Here is an 8,650-nt window from a genome sequence, read left to right as displayed (position 1 = left end):
AGGAAGGGAGGGAGGGAGCAGGGAGAGGTGAAACTATAGTAAACACAGTAGCCTACATAAGCCAACATGAACCATCATCGCTCTCTAGGAAGTATAAACATTTGCATGTAGTGAAGTAAAAGCAATGTGTTTTTCTTCATTGTTGATGCAGTGATCATCTCCATCATCATCATCATCATCATCGACAGCATTCGACGTTCATTCTTCACCAATGAGCACACACTTTATCTGAGGTGTTTCATAATTGCAAACCAATAACACAACAACAAAAAAAACGGTGACATTCTAACTTGTTCACAGAGAGGTCAAAGGTGATTCTTTCTTGTTCAGAGAGAGAGGTCAAAGGTGATTCTTTTTTGTTGAGGGAGAGGTCAAAGGTGGTTGTTACTTGTTGAGGGAGAGGTCAAATGTGATTGTTACTTGTTGAGGGAGAGGTCAAAGGTAGTTGTTACTTGTTGAGGGAGAGGTCAAAGGTGGTTGTTACTTGTTGAGGGAGAGGTCAAAGGTGGTTGTTACTTGTTGAGGGAGAGGTCAAATGTGATTGTTACTTGTTGAGGGAGAGGTCAAAGGTAGTTGTTACTTGTTGAGGGAGAGGTCAAAGGTGGTTGTTACTTGTTGAGGGAGAGGTCAAAGGTGATTGTTACTTGTTGAGGGAGAGGTTGAACAGCTCCGCCAGGTACTTGGGCTCCTCCAGCAGGGCCACCAGGGCCCAGAAGGCCTCCTCCTCGCTCAGGTTCATCAGGAGAACCGCAGCGATGTACGACATGCCTGGTCAGGAGAGAGACGCAGTCAATGAGGCGCTGCTGTGGTGAAACAGGCTCATGTAGTATTGTCACTCACTCACTCACACACACACACACGTTCACACACACACACACACACACACACAAGTTCACACACACACACACACACTTGACAATGAAGATGTTATTCCTGCCCCCCCCCCCCCCCCTGGGGGGTAGCCATAGATATAAAGATATATCTATGGGGGTAGCAGGGTGTTGGAGATGGTCAGAGATAACTTTGTCAGGAGAGGATCTTGAATGCTGGCTGAACTGACTCAGTTCTTCGTTATACTCTGCTGCCCCCATGTGGTCATAATGCGTACTGCAGTCAGAACGCATGGTGCAAAGGATTACCTCCCTTTGAGTGTCATGAAAGCACAGTAGCATAAAGACGTAGCTCATTGCAGCTCACAGTCTGAACGCAGTCAGTTATGTTAAGTGATGTTGTTAAGCGTTTTCCGGCATTTGTCTATGACTGATTGATTGATTGATTACTGTACCTTGACTATAGCCGATCTTTGGGTTGTACTTGGCGTAGGCGACGAGGACTCTGAAGAGCTTGGCTTGGCCCTCGATGGCCTCAGGGCTGTCCCCCATCAGGGTGCGGTGGGTGGGGAAGGACCTCTCTGGAGGAGGACACAGTAGAGTCAGAAACAGGTATTATTCCCCAGAGCTGTTCAAGGAGACAAACACATCACCTCAACGTACAGTGAGTGTGGTTTTTCATTTAACCTGACGAGACACAGACGTTTGGCAACGCAACACGAGTCTCACTGAGATCCAATCAATGTGACAGACAGAGCTGGTCCTGGTCCTGGCAATATCATATAACGTGGTTGACCATACCAATCAAACATTCCAAGACCGTGGTTGAAAACTAACTTGAGAAATAAGTAAAACCGGCAAAAATACATTCTTCGTCATCATCATCGCAATACAGCAGCCTTCATCCAATTTTTATTTAACCTTTATTTTGGCAGGGAGTCCCACTTAGACCAAGGAGTCCTGCATACACACAATTTACAACCATACATCGTACAAAATGACAACTTTATAAAAACACAACCAACAGTCTAACTCACGCAGATCCAGAGCGATCTGGCGGAAGATGGTGACGTCTGCGCTGGAGAAGCCTGCGGGGGCGGGGCAGAGGAGGGGGGGCTGCTGGCTGGCCGGCCCCCCCAGGTCATTCTGTGTGTCACTCAGAGTGGCGATGGCAGAGATGATGCCGTACTCACTGACCCCCAGGTCGACCAAGGGCCCGCGGATCTCGTCCAGACATCCCTGACATCCAACAGAACACACAGCTTCTGTTTTTTTATGGTTTTTTTTAAATGCTTTTAGGGTTTTTCTGCTTTAATGGGATAGAGACAGTAGAGATTGACAGGAAGGATGGGTGAGAGAGAGGAGGGATGACATGCAAGATGTGTAGAGGGTCGGAATCGAACCAGGAACCTTGCGTGGTGTTCACATTCGTGTGCTACACCACTAAGTGCCCCAACACACAGCTTTATCAGACTATCACGCTCTGGGCTAGCCAGATAGCATCCTCCTCTGTACAGTCCTATGGACAGGCAGAGTCGTCAATGGAGATCTGTCATGTATCGAAATAAATGAACCCGCCAAGACACACTTTGTAATAAAATCCTTCTTTCGCGTGACTCTGTTGGGGGGTTGTTCCATTTTGACGGGCATCAAGCTGTTCTCTTGCAAAGTCATTCAATAGCAAGTAAAGGAAGCTAGCGAGCTAACTGACAAATTCCCGTATTGGAGCTAAAGCCTTAAAGTAAATTAAATTAATTAAAATTAAAGCCTTAGCTCGCTTCTACAGTACGGCCCTCGAGGAGTTGAAAGTGTGCTTATTTATTTTTGGGAAGATACACTTGGCAAACTTTATGCCCGTTAAAGGGGACAACCACCAGAGGGACAACCACCAGAGGGACAACCAGAGGGACAACCACCAGAGGGACAACCACCAGAGGGACAACCACCAGAGGGACAACCAGAGGGACAACCACCAGAGGGACAACCACCAGAGGGACAACCACCAGAGGGACAACCACCAGAGGGACAACCACCAGAGTGACAACCAGAGGGACAACCACCAGAGTGACAACCAGAGGGACAACCACCAGAGGGACAACCAGAGGGACAACCACCAGAGGGACAACCAGAGGGACAACCACCAGAGTGACAACCAGAGGGACAACCACCAGAGTGACAACCAGAGGGACAACCACCAGAGGGACAACCACCAGAGGGACAACCACCAGAGGGACAACCACCAGAGGGACAACCAGAGTGAGTGAACCAAGGACTTTAGGGCATTTTTATTTCGACACACGACAAAGTCTCTGACTCTACCTGTCTCTGACTCTACCTGTCTCTGACTCTGTCTCTGACTCCACCTGTCTCTGACTCTACCTGTCTCTGACTCCACCTGTCTCTGACTGTCTCTGACTCTGACTGTCTCTGACTCTGACTGTCTCTGACTCTGACTGTCTCTGACTCTGACTGTCTCTGACTCTACCTGTCCATAGGACCGTATGAAGAAGGATGCTATCAGGCTAGGTTTGGTTTTCAGTTAAACCACACAACACTTAACAATGTAGCAAACGTTTAAATAAACATAAAACAATATACACATCCTTGGAACACAACACAGGCACGTGTGACCATCCCCTCCACTGCATCGTCTGGGTCATGTGACCCTCCCCTCCGTGGGACCCAGGCCACTATTACTGAGCATGGTGTCTGGTGAATGAGATGAGGGTGTCGGGTGATGATGGGACAGGACTGACCTGGTAGTTAAACACACTGGATTCCCTCAGGCTGTCAATGTTAAGGAGACACCTCCACACCCTGCCTCTCAGTGATGGAGGGATACCCATCCTCATAAAGCGTTCAATCTGAAAAGATATGGGGAAACGTTTAGAAAACAGGGCTGCGTAGCATACTCAGCCGGATCAATAGTGTTTGAATTGGCTGGTTTGAATTTAAATCCTTGACTATAATCTCACACATACACACACACTTTTGACAGGCGCATGCACTGTAAGCCACGGCTTGCACATGTCAAAAGGTAAAAAGTACAAAGTCCAACCTGGCTTCTGCAAATAAAGCTGGCTCCATTCCAGTAGCTGAGAAGCTCACACAACTCTTTCACCCGGACAGAGTTGAGGTGGGGGTAACTAAGAGACACATAATAAATACTCTGTAATCAGGCACAATCGCATTACTGCAGCACGAATCGCAATCAAACGCTATCAAAGCATCCAACGCCTGTAGTATTCGATTCCTTATGCATTCTACACCGACTGTTTGGTTGGTTAACGGATCAAGCCACATTTCGTTTCTCATATAATTAGTTCTATATGTACAGGAGATGAGGCACAGGCGAGGCTGTTGTGATGTAAATAAACGCACGTGTGCCGTACCTGTAATCGTGATTTCGGTGGTGAAGCTTCTGCTCTTTTCTTTTACTCAAGGCAAACCCGAACTCGTCAAAACCCAAACTCTCAGTCCGTCTTTTTGTCGAGCTTTTCCTGCTGCCCGAAGTGCCGCTGCTCCTTCTCCTCATTCTAAATGAAATGTTGATTACTTTGTAAATGCTGTTTTTTGTCTTAACGAAGACGGTCCATAAACGAGTCCTTTCTTTCAGTTCAGTTCGCGACTTCGTTTCTCTGCATTGTCAATGTTCAAAAACCGCGCCTGTCTCCGTTTGTGTCAACTGTCGGTTCGCTCGATTTGCACGACAGCGGGCCTGATAAAGTAAAGTAACCGGGTGAGGAGGAGTTATTGAAATGTTTTCACAATAAGACAATAGGCCATCGTGTTTGTATTATCGACCTCTGACCTGCGTGTTGACATTAGATATTATGTCTAAATAATGTGTTTACTCTAAACACGCTTCTCCACCCCCACCTTTCTTTCTCCATCTCTCTTTCTCTCTCTTCCAGTCCTCTTCCTCTGCCCCTCCCTCCCTCCCTCCCTCTCTCTCTCTCTCTCTCTCTCTCTTTCTCTCTAACTCTGTGTTCATCTCTGTGTGCGTGTGTCTTCATCACTCTTTCTCACTCTCTCTCTTTCTCTCTCTCTCTCTCTCTTTCTAACTCCTCAGAGAAGATTTTCATGTAATGTCGTGTGTCACAGTCATCATAACTAACCAATTTCGTATTGATTGATTTTCCTCAAAGAAATATTGTAATAACAATTGACTGTTTGTTTTGCCCCTTAGTCGTTTGTATTTAGTAAATACAATTTGTGTTTCTACCTGCTTTCTTTTTAAAACTGTAGAGTGTTTTGGTGCGCTGCGAAAATGCACTTTAAATAAAGTCTGACTCGACTAAACTATCTCCCCCGGGTTCTTGTGTACCCTTGGAAAAGGGCTGACATTTGATTTGTACGGCACACCTAGCACACTTGTTGATGATGTTGATGATGTTTTATCCTATGATGTGTTTATGCAACTGTACAGACACTGCATACTACGGCAAGAATGTGGTCATTCCCACACACCAACCAAGGGCATTCTTGTGTCACCCATCGCATTATGTCATTCGCGATAGGCGTCTCCGGAGGAAATGTACGCTCTCTGATAGGACGACTCGGATGTCCGTCATATTTTTCTTGCCCTCCGCGACGCTGTGATTGGCGAAGGAAACGACGTAACCTCTTCCTCACACCCTCATAGGTTCAGAAAGTAGGTTAGTGGCGCGGCACGCATGACGGAGGGGAAAGTAGGTCACAGACTGAAGACCGTTTATATCACAGTTCTGATCACTGTCCGCTGACCGCAGAGCTCCACTGAATGGGCTTGTCCTACTTCATCGCACGTAAGTATATACCGATTTGATGCCTTATGATCGGCATGCATAGTGAGGACAAAATAGCGACATTTGTCGAAGAAGAATACATGTTTTTCTTGGTCATGACAGACTGATTTGCTCTGGAGGAGGGACGTTAGCTAGCTAACTCGCTGCTAGCCATGGCAAATGTCTTGACAGCAACTGAACTGCGATAGTTAGCTAGGCTGGCTGTACAGATCCACCATCTACCTAGATATATAGTTAATAATGAGTATCCCTCCGGAGGTAATTGTATGGCTAATCTGTGTGTTTGAGAGCAGGGGTTTGTGTAGCGCAGGGGTCTCTCAAGTCAGTGTGTCTCACATACATGAGTTCTTACCTGCTTGCCTTCTTCATCTAAGCTGACGTTAAACTGACATTACAGTATTTTGTGAACTGTCAACGAGATGCTAAAGCCACACTCCGTAAGATGCGCACGGTACGAAGAGTGGGCCAGCAACGAAAACGTAGACTGGGGCAATGGGTCAAACGTACCCCATGACATTATTAGCGAGCATTATGCAACTCGACTTCTGTGTTGTAAGCGGACGATGTGGAATACTTTTCTGCAATACTTTTTATTTGATGTATTTGATGTATTTAACAAGGTATACATCATTTGCTTACCAAGTCTCCTTTGACATCAATACACACAAATAAGGTAATAATCTGCCCTTGGTGTGGTTATGATCAGATTAGACAGTAAAACTAATCACGGGGAATGTTTCCCTCTGGTTCTGTTACCATAGTGACAGCCTGTGAGCTGACTAGTCTGAAACCGTTTGAGAAAGGTGGGACATCTTAACTGCACAAGTTGATTGATTATGGTTGATTATTGCTTTGTATCAACTTATCTGTCTCCAAATGCTCTTGCGAGCTTAGCAGATAGGATATGTTCGGGGTCATGTGTTTCCCTACACTTGTGAACTACTAACCGTTAGTTCACAGATGGAGACATTGGACTCCTAGCTAGCTTATCTTATGGTGTTACCCTATGACACACACAGTATACTTGCATGAAGTACTGCAGTGGATTAGACTGTGTATTTTTCCTATTTATAGTTTCGTGCTGCATGTTAGGCTGCCTGTGTTTTTTCTGTGTCACTCTATGTTGCCCGGTCCAGTTTTCGTGGCGTAACTGTCTGTACCGGACCCAACAATGCTGCTTTGTGACGCAGGCTCGGCCCAGGCCTACTACTTTGGCAGGCAGGCTTTTGGCTCATTCAACTCGGTCCATAGACCCTGCCAGTGAGTTGCTGGCAACATTTCACAGAGTCCAGTCCAATCTTCTCCTATATCTTGATCTTTGCAACTGATGTGCTTTATTTGCATTTGTTAGGCTACATCTATTACCTAAAGCGTCACACTCCAAATGGCCTTTGTGAGTTGAATAGACCTGTTCTACAATACTGTAGAGTTCCTTTCAGATGTTCCCCTACCTAATGGGCTTGATGGAGCACTACTTTAGATTTCTGTATCTGTAAACCCCGCGGGCCATGAAATAAGCCTGCCTACTTAATGGAACTTTGTCCTCAGCTGTGCTTGGCGTGTCTGCCTTTGATCATTTCCTCCGAGGCCATGCTTTAATCAAACCGTGCCCACTGCCAGCGCTCTGAGTGGGCTGGCTGCATTCACTAGAGGAGGGGAGCCACGGCCCAGTCTGTCGACCAGAGTGGGTGACCCAGTTTCCAGTCTCAGCAGAGAGCGAGCGTTGTGATGGTGGTGGTGGTGGTGATGATGATGATGATTATGACGACGACGACACAGTGGTTTTCCCCACTGCTGTGTCCCACTCCCACAGAACAGAACGGAGACTAGGCAGAAGGAGAATTGTGCTTTGTCAACCCACAGGGGGCTAGAAGTAACTTCTACCAGACCCTGAGAGAGAGGGAGAGAGAGAGGGAGAGAGGGAGGGAGGGAAAGTGTGCCCAGGCAGCCATCGTGATGTGATGGGCCTGTTTGTCTGGTGGAATTAAATGCATGGAGCAGTGTTTTACGTGTAGCCTGTTATGCATTTCGACCCTTCTGATGCCTTACGACTACATTTTGATGACTTGATGAATTTAAATGTGGGTCATTTGTTTCATGAAATACAGGCCTAATCAAATGGAAAGTTGTTACATTTATTGTCTTTGGAATAACAGCTTGATCTTCTTGCTGAGGCTCAGCTGCCAACTGACCCAATGACCTCAGGTTGAACATGTCATAAAAAACCTCTGTTTCTCTTTCTCTTCCTCTCTTTCTCTCGCTCTCTTTCTCTACCTCTCTTTCTCTACCTCTCTTTCTCTACCTCTCTTTCTCTTGCTCTCTTTCTCTACCTCTCTTTCTCTTCCTCTCTTTCTCTACCTCTCTTTCTCTACCTCTCTTTCTCTACCTCTCTTTCTCTTGCTCTCTTTCTCTACCTCTCTATCTCTTTCTCTCTTTCTTTCTTTCTTTCTCTTTGTACAGGTAGAGAAGAGAACCCAGCCCAACCCAGTCCAGCACCTCAGAGTAGGAATACTATACTGTACCAGTCCAACCCAGGTCAGACCAGACCAGATCAGACCAGGGAGTGTGCCTACATCTCAAACCCAGGTACAGTACACCCTATGAAAGTCTGTACTTCACAAACTGCAAAATGTAAACAAAACTGGAGATATGTAATTTTTTTGGAGGCAGGAATCGTCGTTATGATGGCTAGCAACAGAGAGAGTCATTACTGTAGCAGATTTACAGTACATTCCCAGATATGACTCAACTGACTTTACCTGCAAGCCCAGACACCCTTTAGCCAAACCAGGTAAACAACCTCGCCGTTGCTTAGCAACCGCTCAGATTAACGTTTCCTCGTGACCACAGCGGTGACGTCTGTCTTGGAAATTGACGAGTTATGTTTACATTCTGCAGCTTGTGACGTACGGGTTTGTGACACAACAGCCTAGACCTGGATCTAGTTCTACCTGTAGACATCACCTTTACACAACCTCGCAGACCGGCATGGGGGCCACGCCTAATTTCAACATTTAGCCCGCACGCACACAC

The 8,650-nt window shown here is 46.4% G+C and overlaps 1 protein-coding gene across 2 annotated transcripts in view; it reads left to right on the top strand.

The window, feature by feature from the left end:
* Positions 1 to 5,542: 5,542 nt before the first annotated feature.
* Positions 5,543 to 8,650, top strand: part of LOC310801792 (basic helix-loop-helix ARNT-like protein 1) — a 21,003-nt gene continuing 17,895 nt past the window's right edge. For both annotated transcript variants that reach the window (XM_083665940.1, XM_083665939.1), the window contains exons 1-2: positions 5,543 to 5,617; positions 8,078 to 8,203. The gene's annotated coding sequence lies outside the window, so the exon portion shown is untranslated. The remainder of the gene's footprint in view (positions 5,618 to 8,077; positions 8,204 to 8,650) is intronic.

This window comes from Argentina silus (genome assembly GCF_951799395.1).
Source record: "Argentina silus genome assembly, chromosome: 3".
Classification (NCBI taxonomy): domain Eukaryota; kingdom Metazoa; phylum Chordata; class Actinopteri; order Argentiniformes; family Argentinidae; genus Argentina; species Argentina silus.
The sequence above is the reverse complement of the archived record's forward strand: the minus strand, read 5'-3'. Positions and strand labels throughout refer to the sequence as shown.